Below are 14,310 nucleotides of genomic sequence, written 5' to 3' on the forward strand. Positions count from 1 at the left end.
TCAAGTTCCTTCGACAGCTGCCACGCTTTGGATCCCGTCGGCAAATAATGATTTGCCCTGATGCTTCAGCAGCTGCTGCGAGCTGTTTGAGAAGAGGTAGGGAAAATGCTCCGGGAGAGCGGAAGACACAGAGGCTTCTGTGTTAAGTTTCCCAAGCTCTCCTTCAATGATAACCATTGCGATCGGTAAAGAGATACTCTCCTCCTCGGCCACGTGCCATATCCAGGCGCATTCTTCCGTAAAATCACTCGAAGAGACTAAAAGACGGGTGGACGACGTCCATAGTTGCGGCCGAGTCCCGAAGTGCTCTGTACTTCTTGCCGTTTACCTTAATTTCCTGCATATATGGCTCCAATAGTAGCATGTGTTTGTTTTCCTTCTGGTTGCAAAAGCAATTTCCTCCTGGCATTTCGCCGCGATGTGCCCTTGCTTTTTGCAGTTGCAAAATGTTGACGGCTTCCGTTTTTCAAAAGCACGCGTCGCATCGTTTCGCAGCTTGGGACCATCGTTAGCATACTGAGATGCATTCTGTTTTTCCCTCACAGTTTCTTTGGTAAGGGACTCGTCTTTCCGAAACTTTCGACGCGTGATTTGCTTCCGTTCGTCGGGCTTCCTAGAAAAACCATCGCTCCTATCTCCTTTTTCTACAGGCACTCCCAACTGTGCAAGCTTCGGCGGTTGTAATACTCTTCTGCTAACTCTGCTGGCTTGTTTAGCTAACCTCCTTTAGCCTATCTTGCAGCCAGAGCCTGACATCCTCATCAATGCAACGGTAGAACTGCAATAGCGCGATGCATTCGACGATTTTTTCGCGGTCATCGATAACCTCTTCGCCCTTCAGCCATTCCACCAGGTCAGCTTTTAGAAGAAACGCGAAGTCAACATTCGACTCCCTGCCCTTTTGTGCACACCGCAACATCTGCCGGAAAGCTTCGGGCGACAATTTGTACTTCCGCAGTAGCGCTTCCTTCACATCACTATAGCCCTCAAACGCCTCTTTCAACAAGCAAGTTATTGTGTCCAATGCTCCCCCGGGAAGCAAAGCTAACAGATTCTGTGCCCAGAGAGATCACTCAGTTTAATTCCGTTCGCACACTCGCTCAAATTTCGCGATGTATTTGGCCATATCCTCTCCGACGACAAAGGGCGGCAGTTGGCCGCGTATTCTTGGGCCGTTAGAGGGAACTGTCGTAGAAGCCAGACAAGGTTTTAGGGGGCTCCATCTCTTTCATTTTAAGCTCGTGCTTTCGACGTTCCTTCTCGTTCTTTTCCTCCTTGCGACGTTCCTTCTCTTTGATATCGGCCCAGGCCTCTCTGGCTTCTTCAACCGTTAGGTCCGCAGTCCTCATGACCTCAATGATCGCATTCTTACTCTTTGTTGAGCCCAAGTCAATGCCCAACGCCTCAAAAATTTGTAGTTCTTTGACCTTGTAACTCTCCATCGTTAACACTGGCCTCTCGCTGTTTACACGTTTAGAATATACTTGCCATACACTGCTATATTACTACTAGTAATACATGCGCAAGAATTTCACACACTGCCCAGTTTACCCCCTCAGCATCCCTTGGTTTTCAAAACGCTCCCACTAGGCTGTAAACGCGCAGGGTTATCACAATGCTATACAAAGTCCTTCTCTAAGATACAATAACCTCTGTCAGAGAGCTGCCGATTGAGGTAAACTTCAGGCAGTCACCGCGCTGAGGAAGCTGATGCCGGTCAATACCATAGCTGCCATCCAATGTTGTGACCTTCAGTGGGTCCCGTAGCACTCGCCACCCATTTTTGACAGGGCGCTGCCAGCTCTCTTGGCGGTAGCGAATACTCCGAGTCAGGCGTCGGCGAAAATAACAAAAAGGGATTTTATAAACTATGTACAAGTCATTATACAGGACAAGATCGGCAAGGGGCGCCAAGATAAGAGCAAACGCGACTGTTCTCGCACGGCGACGTCCGGCGAGACTCCAACGCGCCACACATCTCACTCCACTCGTGAGCGGCACTCGGCACAAGGTGGGCCGGTCTCTCTGTAGATCGGTCTCTCCAGGCGGCAGCGTTGGGGCTTAATAAGCCTCGAGAAACGGTTATCACTCAAACGGCCCAACACAAAGCCAGCACTTGACGATCGTCTGAGAGGTGCAACCACAACCGCGTTGGCCACCCGCTTCAAGTTTTCCGCGCTCGGTGACTTCCAGGGGGTAAGGGGAACCGGTACCTCGCAGTCTTTCAACTTTCGGCAGATTTGGACACGTCGCCCACCGATTCTTCTCTATAGGACGCCGCTGTCTAGCGGCACAGCATCTTGGCTTGTCAAGGGAGCGTTAGGGCGTTGTTGCCTTGCGGTGCAGCACAGGGCTTGTCCAAAGGGCGTTCGCAGGAGCAATTTTGCATCCTGTAGAACTGGATTCCAGGCTGGTTATCCGGGCACAACAGTTTGTTGGTGTTAAGCAGGCGTGTTTGACTGCGGTGATAGCCTAGTGCTCTCCCGATGTTGCCAGCGAAGCTGCTCTGTTGGCGCCACCCTGGGTTTTGTTTTTGAATGATTCATTGTTATTTGTTTCGTTCACTTTGCACAAACCCACAAATATTGCAAACGTACAAAGATCGCAAGATCTTGCAAGGGTTTAGCCATAGTAATAGGGCTAAAACTCACACCTCTGAGTTCTGAACTCTGAATATAGCTATGAATATAGTCTTTGATATCTTCATTGCACAATTTTGTTGCTCATAGCGATTGAGCTTTCTTTGCGAGATTTGTGGAAATACTTGTGATAAAGAACTGAGGACTTTTTATCACACTAATACATGATCCAAGGGTTACTGTGCTTGACAACTGTGCAGCTTCTAGCGCGGCTGGGTTCCCGCTCTAAGGGCCAGTACCACTCCGCTATCTTCCACCACACTTTCGTGGTCGCGTAGAACAACACGCGAGGAATAGCCCAGGGGAAACCCATTTATTTGAGGTTTTCCAAAATACGCCGGCCTCCCAGTGTCGCGCGCAGGCAGCGTGCCGCAAAAGGAAGCCACCAGGTTAGCAGTTGGCACAGAGATAGCTCGATGTCACCTGGGAAAGAATGGGTGTCCCTCGGATCCGTCTTCTCATTCTGGCGTCGCTCTACAAACTACATCTCGGCGTGCGCTGCCCACGCGATCCCCAAAGACACGAAATGGGAAAGGTCGGCCTCCCACGTCAACACACGGGCGCCTCTCTCCCGCTTTGTCCGGTGCCGCTCTGATCAGGCCGGGAGGGGATAGGTCGTGTAGCAACGGTAGGCCAGGAGGGAGAGTTTCTGAACATGAGCGCTGCCTGGAGCGAAATGGTGTTAAAGTGGATCCCCGGAAATTATAGGAATGAAAAAGATCGCCGATCGCACGCGTCAACATTATGTAATATCAGGCTGTATGTCGTTCGCGTTAATCCTTTCAGGTGTCAGCAAGACGCAATCTATAAAAACTAGTCTGTTTAGGCAATAAATAATGGCCTTAAGAAAGCTATTTTGTTTAGGACACAAAATAAGTACCTCGTTTTTTTTGCATTAGCGCAATTTTCAACATCGAAACACTCGTAGTTTTCAAATGAACGCTTCATAAATTGTAGGCTTAAACTTTTTTTTTTTTTGCCAAAATGCACTGATGCTAGAAACCTGACGAAATTAGAAGGCGCCGACCAAAAGAAAGAATAGAACGATGTTTCGGTTCTCCCACGGAATCATTTTTCACAATAAGGCATAATGTAGCTTCGTCGTTTATTTATAAACGGCGCATGAGCGCACCCAGGCACCTGGCGTAGATTGGGGGCAAGTTTCCTTCATTTAGTTTATGCGTGTACGCTGTCGTTTGAATAATCAACGATTCCAGATAGGCCCGTGTCTTCCTGCCCCTTTCTTTTGCGATAACATATGCCTCTGCCCAGTTTATGTTCTGTGCGGCGGACACCGAGTGCTCGGCAAGCACATTTTGATCTCCACGCCGGTTTCTGACGTCACTCTGATCACGTATTCTTTGCTCAAAGTCAACCAACTCGCCGATACACACAGACGGGCAGTCCGCACATGGTATCGAATACACGACACCTGGGAACGTTTCCTTCTTCAGCTTGTTTGATGTGCACAAGCTGACTCCTCAGTTTCCGAGCTGGCACATGCGCTGTCTTAATTTCGTGCGACCGTAATATGCGCGCCAAAAGTTCGCTGATGCCAGGAACATAGGGAATCCCGGCTCGTTTCAGGGTAGCGGGGTTAGCTTGCTGCCTGAGACGTTCGTTGCATTTGGCGCTGTACAGAGTCCATGACGTGTACAGGATAGGCACATATGGACAGGTCACGCCGTATGCGCATATCTTCAGCAATCCGGTCTTCTCCTCTGGAGCAGATTTCTTTTCGTCGGAGGAGCGATGACACCACTGAACTTTTCCGGCGATCAGGGTTAACGGACTTAAAATGGAGGTACCGGCCGGTGTGCGGTGGTTTTCGGGAAACGTTGAAATTCAGACGTGAGGGCTGCCTGGAAACGAGTATATCTAGAAACGGGAGGCGGCCGTCGATTTCCTCGCCAACAGTGAACTGTATGCTAGGCTCCAAAATTTTGAGGTGAATAGTAAAGTCATCCAATGCTTCTTTCGTCAGGATGGAAAAGTTGTCGTCCACGTACCTCAGGAACACTTTTGGGGCAGGCGTGAAGGACGCAAGCATACGGCCTTCGATTTCTTCCATGGCCAAGTTAGCGACTGTCACTGAAATTGATGCACACATAGCGGCTCCGTGAATCTGCCTGAACGGGACCTCCTCAAAAGTGAATTACGTGTTTGACAGGCAGAGTCTCAGAAGGCGGGTCAGGTCATGCACATCTATCGGAGTTCTTTCTGGCACTGATGAGTCTGAGTCAAGGGTGGCGGTGCATACTTCCATGGCAAGGTCAATCGGCACACTTGTAAAGAGACTTTACGTCGAATGAATCCACGATTTCTCAGGCGTAGATTTTAAGGTTTTAAACCTTTTCCCTCAAGTGCTGGGTGTTGCTTAAGTGCGTAGGGCTTCTGCCGACGAGAAGAGAGATAACTCTGTGATGAAACTTGGACAGATTCTGAAGCGGGGAATGCGTAATATCCACTATTTGGCGCAGAGGGACGTCCGGCTTGTGAATGTTTGGTAGGCCGTAGATCGCTGGTGCTAAACCAGTGTGGCATAACAGGTAGAATTACAGCAGCCTGTGCTGCGGGGCACTTTCCGAAAGACGTCGGCCAGGAATTTCTGTAGTTCTCTCTGCTCCTTGGCCGTCGGATCACGAACGAGATGAGTGTAATTGTCACCGTCTTCCAAGAGCGTCAGCATTTTCTTTTTGTAATCGCACTTATCTAAAACTACAGTAGAATTCCCCTTTTCGGCCGGAAGTATCGCAACGTTTGGATTGGTGCGGAGGGTTGTAATAGCTTCTTTTTGTTGACGCGTAAGGGTAGAGACCGAAGAATGCAAACGTAGCTTGGAAAGGACGCTCACCACGCGTGCGCGGGCTTTGTCTCGGCGCGACCGGTCAACCTGGTTCAAAGCATTCTCTGCAGCACATATAATCTTCCTGGTGTCTGGAGTGGGGCCAGTGTTGATATTCAGGCCAAGGCTCAAGACAGTCATCTCTGCCCTGTTCGGCTGGCAGGACGAAAGGTTCTGCACAAACGCTTTCGGCGAATCCGAAGAGCTGTCTTCCCGGCTCCACCTCTGCCTCTCCAACTTGTTCTCGTTGCCGAGCACTCGGTGTCCGCCTCACGCAAAATAAACTGGACAGAGGCATGTGTTATCGCAAAGGAAAGGGACAGAAAGTCATGGCTCTATCTGAAATCGCTCATTATTAAGACGATAGCTCACACGCTTAATCGAAATGGCGGAAACTTGCCCCAAATCTACGCCAAGTGCCTCGGTTCGCTCATGCGCCGTGTATAAATAAACGACGAAGCTACGTTATGCCTCATTGTGAACAAGGCTCCCTTGCGGGAGCCGAAACGTCATCCCATCCTTTCTTTTGGTCGGCGGCTTCCACATTCGTCATGTACCATGCCGACCAGACGGGTTTCCGTCAGACTCTAGACTTCAGTGCTAGAAACCTGGAATAAATATTATTAAGAACCACAAAATCGGCCAGCATGACAATGTGGAAGCATCCGCTACAGTGATGACAGAAATCTGAACTGTTTGCGACGCTTACTAGTCGGTGACTTAAATATGCAAACTGCGGCAAAAGGGAGCTAAATGAATACGAAACAAAAATAAGTGCTAACTGAGATAGCGTCTGAAAGGTATAGATAAAATGCGACCGTGTGACAGGAGAAAGAGTTGGGGGAAAGTTAAACTCCGTATGCCGTTAATGGGTCCTGTCTGTGGCTGTGCTTGCCCCCGCGGACACGTACACTTTTTTCATAATATGTGAAAGGCCACACGGCATACATGTAAAGGTAAGCTTTATCCAAACCATACGAACGTGCCTGGTGGCCCACGGGCACTGTGTCTGTCTCACATCGCAACTGTCAGGAGTTGGACTCCAGGTTTATAACCACAATTTTCTTCTCAGCGCATCAACATCCTAATAGCGTTTGAGTCATGTTGCGTCGATCTGACCGCCTCCATCAAATTTAAGGTGTTAGTCAAAGTTCATTCGACAGCTCCCGCGAGAGGTCATTGCCCTCTCTGCCAAGCAGGCTTTTCCGCGCACACCGGCGACGACGCCATCTCCGCCGCTTTCGCCGCTCAACGAGATCCTTAACGCTACCGCTCAACTTGGTGTATATCGGGGCGTTTAGTCACCAAAAATACCGATCACGTAAAAAGCTCACCTGAAGAGGTACTGGTCAAATGTGATAGGGCTCAATGAAGGCACGAGCATCACTCGTGCGTCCTGCTGCATGGTGTAATATCTCAAGGCTACATCTTTCGATTATCACCTGGGAAACTGGCGACCATCATGTTTATCCTCTTACGAACACTTCTACCGTGCACTGAGCGAGTCTCCCAAGGGAGAAAGAAACAGCTTTGTTACCATAGAATGTCGGGATGTATCGCAGGTGGGCTTGGTGTGGCCCCCAAGTGTGGGTGACTTCTTTAGCCCACTAAACGAGTGCCATTTGAATGGTCTTGTCTGACCTTCTGCGGAGTTGGTTGCATCCCTCCTCAAAGTGAGCTGGCAGTAAGATTCGTGGAGGCGGGTTTCCCGCGAAACCCCAGAGGATATGCGCCTGGATCGCGATTTCTCCTTGGTTGCACTTTTGACAGGCCGGGACGTATTTCCCGTCTGTGATGAGAAATAATCTGGAATGGATAAGAATAGAATTTGTCTGCAACCTGCGGAGCATGGTGGCTTGCACTGGGATTAAGTTGGGGTGGGGAGATGGGAATTGGCGTCTCGTCTCTCTGTAGAGGTTGGCGATTTCGGCAAAGGTCTCGGGACCCTCAGCAAGACCGGCTGGATCCGTGGGGCCTGCCGCCTGTTTGGTTAGGCCTCGGGCTAGCAGGTCGACCCCTTAGTTTCCTGAGTTTCCTGTGTGGGCGGGTACCCAGACTAGGTTGATCTTTTGGTTGGGAATGCAGCCGCGAAGGATGCGTGCAGCGAGTGGCAGATAAAACCTGCCGAGAAATTTTGTATCCCTCTTTCAGATTCACTTAGGCCTGTGCACGTGCGTGAGTCAGCGATGGCCAGCGCGATGGCAGTTTCTTCGGCCGCGTTGGGAGACTGGGCGCGTACTGTGGCGGTAGGGATGAGAGTGGATTGTGGCGTGGTTGCACAAGCCATGTATGTGGTTGCATTTCGCCGTGCAACGTCCACGTATATTGCGTGCTCGTCAGCATGGTATGTGACATCGAGTGCGTGGGCTTTGAGCTTCCGCAGCGTATCATGGAGGCCAGGTAGCATGCATTTGGGGATTGTTTTGACGACAAGGCGGCTATGGGCTCCTATTTGATATTGGTCCGTGGGTCGACGTCGCCTCTCGGGTTGATGCTGAGACGGTCAAGTATGAGCCGGCCGTGTTTAGTGCGAGAGAGACAACTTTGTTGTCACGGGTGTCTGGAATTAGGACATGTGGTTCCAGTGTGGCCCCCAGTTAGGGATGACGTCCTGGGCGCACCAAATTAGTGCAAGTTGAGCGGTCTTCTCTGGCTGTGTGAGGAGTTTGTCCAAGCTTTCCGCAGGAGCTGGCAAAAGGGCCCTTGAAGGCGGGTTATTTTCGCATCCAAGTTACTGCACTGCTCCTTCACGTTATAGCGGCATAGTTTGTATTTCCTCAGAAACAGGTGTAGAAAGACTTGTCCAGATACCGCGACTGTTGCTGCTCCTAGAACAAAAGCAGGGTGCCGCTTAAGTGACTTTATTTGAAATATGACACGCCTTGGATATAAAACAGCCTATATCTCGACGCAAATGCACATATAATGCGGTTTCGGGGCCTGTATCAGGTAACCATATCATTACACTAAAGGTTTGGACAAACTTGTAAATAGAGACGTGGCTGGTGTGAGTTGTTGATACGAGGGGCGTTCATTAAGCTGGTATCATTACTACTATAAATTCATAACAGGCGCACACAATGTTAATGTTTAGATAACTAACAATCTGTCATGGCAAACACATATAAACTGCATTTGTAGCAATCCCAATCGCATGCTTCGATATTTAAGGCGAAATTTTACTATGCCACCGTCCTCTTTAAAACTTCTAGTCTATAAATCACTCGTACAGCGAAAACTGGAATATGCATGCTCGGTGTGGGATCCTGGTCTGGAATGTCACACTCCAACGTTGGAGTCTGAGCAAAATCGCTGTTGAAGATTTAAATTTCACAACAAGTCTCGTTTATCAAGTTTATCGAACATGAAAGCTACTTTGAACTTTCCACTTCTTTCCTTAGGAAGAAAAGTGTCTCGCTTATCTCTCTTGCACAAAATTTATCATCAAAATCACCATCTTCAAGAAGCGCTTCTCCCTGAACCTGAATACATTTCGTCCTGTAGAGATCACCCTCTTAAAGTTGGCATCCCCTTTTGTCGGATGAACGCATATCTCCACTCATTTATTCCAAAGACAAGCAATCAATGGAACCACCCGCCCACATCAATTGCCAAGATTACCGACTCTGTTCTCTGCAAATCTGCTCTCGAAGAATATGTTTACTCCCACTAATCTCCATTTTTCTGATTTATTGTTGTTATTCCTATTTTTCCCCCTCTGTATTACCGCAAATCCTGTGTTATAATTACATATATATAGATATTTTTCGTGCATTCCACACCCTTCTGTAACGCCTCCAGGGGCATTGAAGGTAAGAAAGAAAGAAATAAGCATCAAAATAAGTGCACGACCATTTAGTTTTGGTGGAATACAGATATGTTCTGTATAGTACCGCGCAACATTCCTTTAGCATCAAAACAAAAATGCAGCATCTATTTTGGCTAGTTGAATCAAGTGCAGTGATGCGCTTTCTGTATTTCAAGGAACCGGACTCCATTAAGATCGATGCCGAGCAGGCGGCGGTGTACGCGGTAACAATTCTCAAGCATATGACACTGTCTTGAAATGGCGCACACTATTTCCATCAGGTCAAACAATCCACGACAACGAAGAAGCACTGGCGGAGGGTCGTTAGAAGGTGAACCACGAATTTCCGTGGAAATTTAGGCTGTACTGTGCACTGAACCGCGAATAACTGTGGAAGAAGTGGCGGAGCCCTTAGCGAAAAAAGGCTGTGCTAAAAATGTATTCCGAAAACTCAGTGTGTTAATTTCATATTAATTTCGATTTTTTGTCCCTATGCTTAAATTTCAATACGAATGCTTGCTAAGTATGCTAGTTGTATTTTGAACATTCTTACATGTGCATCAAAATGCATTTTCTCTCCGCTTCGTACATTTATATACTAGATACAGCAACCTACCGCAGCCGTGGCCTTTAGGTGGAGCGCCCGCCTCGGCAGCGGTGGGTTCCGGGTTCGACTCCCGCTACCGCTGGCCTAAACAGTCAGTTTTTTTTTTCTGGAAAAGATACCAGCGTCAATCCCGGCCAGGTGGTCGGCTCTCTCAGGGGGTGTGCGACGCTTGGAGAAGGAGCCCGCGCCTACAAATCCCGTCGCCATTTGTGAGCACTCGTTGTCACCATGGTTCGCTACAATAGGTTAAGAATATACTAAAGGCACAATAAAGTATTCTGAAAATACATTAAAATAATTACACTGCATTAAAAATATACTAACATATACAATTAATATATTCAAAATATATTCACTTCGGCTCGGCTTAAAAAAGGTGTACTAGTAAGATTCACCGGAAAATACAGACCAATGTTGTAAACATCAGAAGTAACGACTGAACTGGTTTTAATCATCAGGAGACGCATAATCCCAGAAAAAACGCGCTGTCATCAAGACGTCTATGACAGTGGAATGTCACGTGATGGGACCATAGAGTTTCTTACTATTAACTAGAGGGAAAGCTGGCGCCCGCCTATGATAATTTGCATGGAGCTTCCTCGAGACCATCTGAACCACCATGAGCACTCTAGGCATCATAAGGCGAAGAGCTAGCAACTGCAGCACCACAACTTTGGGCCAAAAAATAATGAAAAACAAACGTTGTTCAATAATCAAGATTGTCCTAGCATTCAATATCCTGTCTATAAATTGGAACAAACGAGCAGAAAAGCATGCAAATATAAAGTTTGCCCATAATAAGCGATGGCTTGCTTTCCTATTGGCCAAGTATTGCAAAAAACAAGAGGCAAAATTTTGTGCCTAAGAGGCGTTTTTTTAATTAATACGTTTTTAAAAAATTTTGTCCCTTCAACACTTTAAATGGTTTTTTAATGGCACTTCAGAAACCAAAAACATTTTATTGGCGTCGTGTGCTGTTGCGTTTCCGCTATTATGGCTTTTGCGCACTACGTTTGCGCCAAAGTCGTCTGCATCGTTGACGGAACGGAACATCTCAGTAACGCCACTTTCTGTTCCTGAAGAAAACCGACTGTCCCGCAACAAGTAGCTCATCACCCTATGGTGCTTTCAGCGCCCATGGTGGCTCAGGTGCATCGCCGCCAGCTTTCCCTCTTGTTAATAATAAGAACTCCATGGATGGGACCTGAACGGCAAATACGTCGCCACACAAGAAATGCCGACGGCAAGTGACGTCTGCAAACAGGAACTGCTCCGTCAAGCATGATACTTGGCTTGGCTTATATACACCCCCCGAGAGGAGGCACATTATCTTGTTCGGTGAGGCGCATTTTGGGCTAAAACTGTGGGCCCCAAATTATCGCACAAGTGTCAGAGTGGTCGCTTTTGAATCTGTGGTCTATCTAGAACCGAATTGCTAGTCCTAACTTGCGTCAGGCATCGGTCAGGAGTCGAATTGCGAACGAAATAATACATGGGCGTCTCAGGGATACGGTCAGCCTTGCCAGTCGGGGACGTTTTCGCTGGCATGCTCGGGCCCGGAGGTGCGCATTGACGCCCTTACCGGTATAATGCTATCACGCTATCCACACGTAATTTAAATTAGTGGTGATTGCTTTCCTGCAAGAAGTTACCATAAGTGAATGGACGACAGTAAAGGGAGAGTTTTCACGGTTCCTGGAAACGTGGTTTCAAGCACTAGGTGGTTTCGAGTGCCACGGCAGCTTGAAGTGTGCTGAACGCTGATGCGGACTGACCAATTGTAGGAATTGAAGTATACTTTCGACGAATTGATTTCGTATTTACCAAAGCACAATTTAAATACGTTGCCAACATGCTAATGCGATTTCCCCAAACGCGATTTTCAGCACCAGGTTATTCAAAGCAGCTTGGAGTGTGCTGCAAATATGTATACGCGGACAAGTATAGATTCAATGAATTAATTTTGTATTTACGAAATCACTCTTTAAATACATTGCCAACATGTCATTTCGCGAAATGCTATTTCCACCACCAGGTTTTTCAACGGCCGCTTGCATTGTGCTGCAAATATGTTTCCGCGGACAGCTCATTCGTAACACTGAAGTACACTTTGGACGAATGATTTCGTATGTACGAAAGTACACATTCAACACATTCCCAACAAGACATTTCGATTTCGAGCACTAACTGTTCAACGGCCGGCTGAAGTGTGCTGCAAATATGTTTGCGTGGACAGCTCATTCGTTAGAATTGAAGCATACTTTGGAGGAATTAATGCCTTACTAGCGAAAGTACACTCTCAACAAATTCCCAACAAGCAAACGCCATTTCCCGAAACCCGATTTCGAGCACTGGATTGTTCTACAGCTTCTAAAAGTGTGCTTCAAATCTGTTTAAAAGACTGCCCATTTATTAACTTTGAAATATATTTGAGAAGAATTATTTTCATATTTACGAAAGTACACTTTTAACACAGACTAAAACCACATATATATTTCTTCACGTACTTGAAACGTGCTCGAAGCATGCTCTAAGTGACGTATTTTTGGAAAACTTTAAAAATATATTTCAAATACAAAGCGTAAAAGTTCAGAAATATATTTCCGTCATATATTTAGTGCATTCATGTATACAAAATATTTTCAAAATAAATTATAAATTTCCCGTCGTATATTCCAAACGTAATAGTTTTCACTAATGGAGCAGGTTAACGTGAGTGAGGGCTCACTGCGCAGCGTCCTTCACAACAAATTGCACATGACAAAGGCTGCCGCGCACTCGAAAAATCTGTCCCTCTACTCTTTGACAATGCACCGGCTGATTCGGTACAGGCGACGGTGACACACGGGGCCAAGTCAGGCTATGAAAGTTTGCCGCACAGGCTCAAAGTTTCCCAGGTGGAACTATGTTGTACCAATAAAAGACTGAAAACTGCCTCCGTCAGCCGCTTGGACCGGTACACACGCAAGAGCAAATTCTGAATGATTAAAAGCCCACGTTTGAGCGATAACGCTAGCCTACTTGCCTAGCTTCTCTCGTAGTCCATACAGCTGACGCGGCCACGTTTGGCTTCGTCACAGTGTCGTCATTCATGAACAATACACGCGCAGGGAAGGTGGCGCCAAATAGCACTACGAGTGCATGACAAAACTGCTTCCTCCTGCCGCTAGGCAGTGTTACGGTGCTGTGATCGGCGTGGCAAACTTCAGCGCAGGTTGCCCAACCCCATGTTAGCCCGACCTCGCACCACGTGACTTTTTCACCTTCCCTCACACGAAGAGCACGCTGAGCGGGAAATATTTAGGGGCGGTGAAGATACAATTTCTCCATTGTAGCGAGGAGATTGACAGTGATTGTCTACTTCAGCTCATTCATCACTGGCAGAAGTGCGTGGCGTCCATAGCAGAATACATACAGATAGATTAAGCTCTTATTTAAGGCTGACATTTTTATCGGTGTTGCTTCATTGCAACAATCGGAACTGAATGAAAGCCCCTTGCATATAAATGTGACGAATCTCGTGGTGCCTGCGGCTGCAAGCCACCTGCATTGACATTCATCATATCTGCTCTCAGCAAGAGTGCCAGTTCACAGAGCAGGCAGACAGTGCAACCTAAACAACCAGCGTAGCATGTCAAAAACTTCACAAATAGAGAAAGCAAACGTAGAATTCATGACTTGATACCCGTCTGGCCAGTCGTTCATGGTCCCGGAGATGTCATATGCATGAAAAAAAGAAAATCGCTGGCCCTCTCTTCGAAGGCTGGACTTCATAGCCCAGCAGTCAGCTGTGATCGGGAAAGCTTCTCTTCTTCTGGGCTTCTTCAGCCCCTCATACCTTTCGCGGACAAAATATGGGCTTGTTAACCTGTCCTTCAGCTCCGTGGGCCGCGTTATTGTGATGCTTTTTTTTTACATACACAGCATGTTCACGAACAATGACTACTTCCTCCAGGATAAATGGTATATTACGTCTGCTTTGGCCGCGTTTCGATGGAGGCGACACGCAAGAGGCGCCCGTGTGATGAGCGATGTCCGTGTACCTTAGAAATATCTAAAAGGTAAAAATTATTCTGGTGCCTTCCCCTGCAGCACTTCATTCTCCTTTCCTTCTTCACCTCCCTCCTTCATTCCTTTCCTTACGGCGCGGATCGGGTGTCTATCGAGATTTTAAATAGATTCTGCACCAATTCTTTCCCTCAAAAACCAGTGTTCAATTTTTGTTGGCCTAGAGTATGTATTATTTCTAAATGTGTGCGCTCGTAGCCAGAGCCAAACTGGTAGAAGCCACATATATATTGCTTCTTGCAAACAGCCCGACGTTATCGACATATGAAGTAATCATCTCTGCAGTATTCTTTTTATTTCCTTTACGATTTCTTTCATAGGCTGTTTGCATCCTTATCTCTAA

General features: G+C 47.3%; 1 pseudogene; it reads right to left on the bottom strand.

The window, feature by feature from the left end:
• On the bottom strand, nucleotides 1-6,889 carry LOC144097975 (uncharacterized; annotated as a pseudogene).
• Nucleotides 6,890-14,310: the final 7,421 nt, after the last annotated feature.

This window comes from Amblyomma americanum, chromosome 7, assembly GCF_052857255.1.
Source record: "Amblyomma americanum isolate KBUSLIRL-KWMA chromosome 7, ASM5285725v1, whole genome shotgun sequence".
Classification (NCBI taxonomy): domain Eukaryota; kingdom Metazoa; phylum Arthropoda; class Arachnida; order Ixodida; family Ixodidae; genus Amblyomma; species Amblyomma americanum.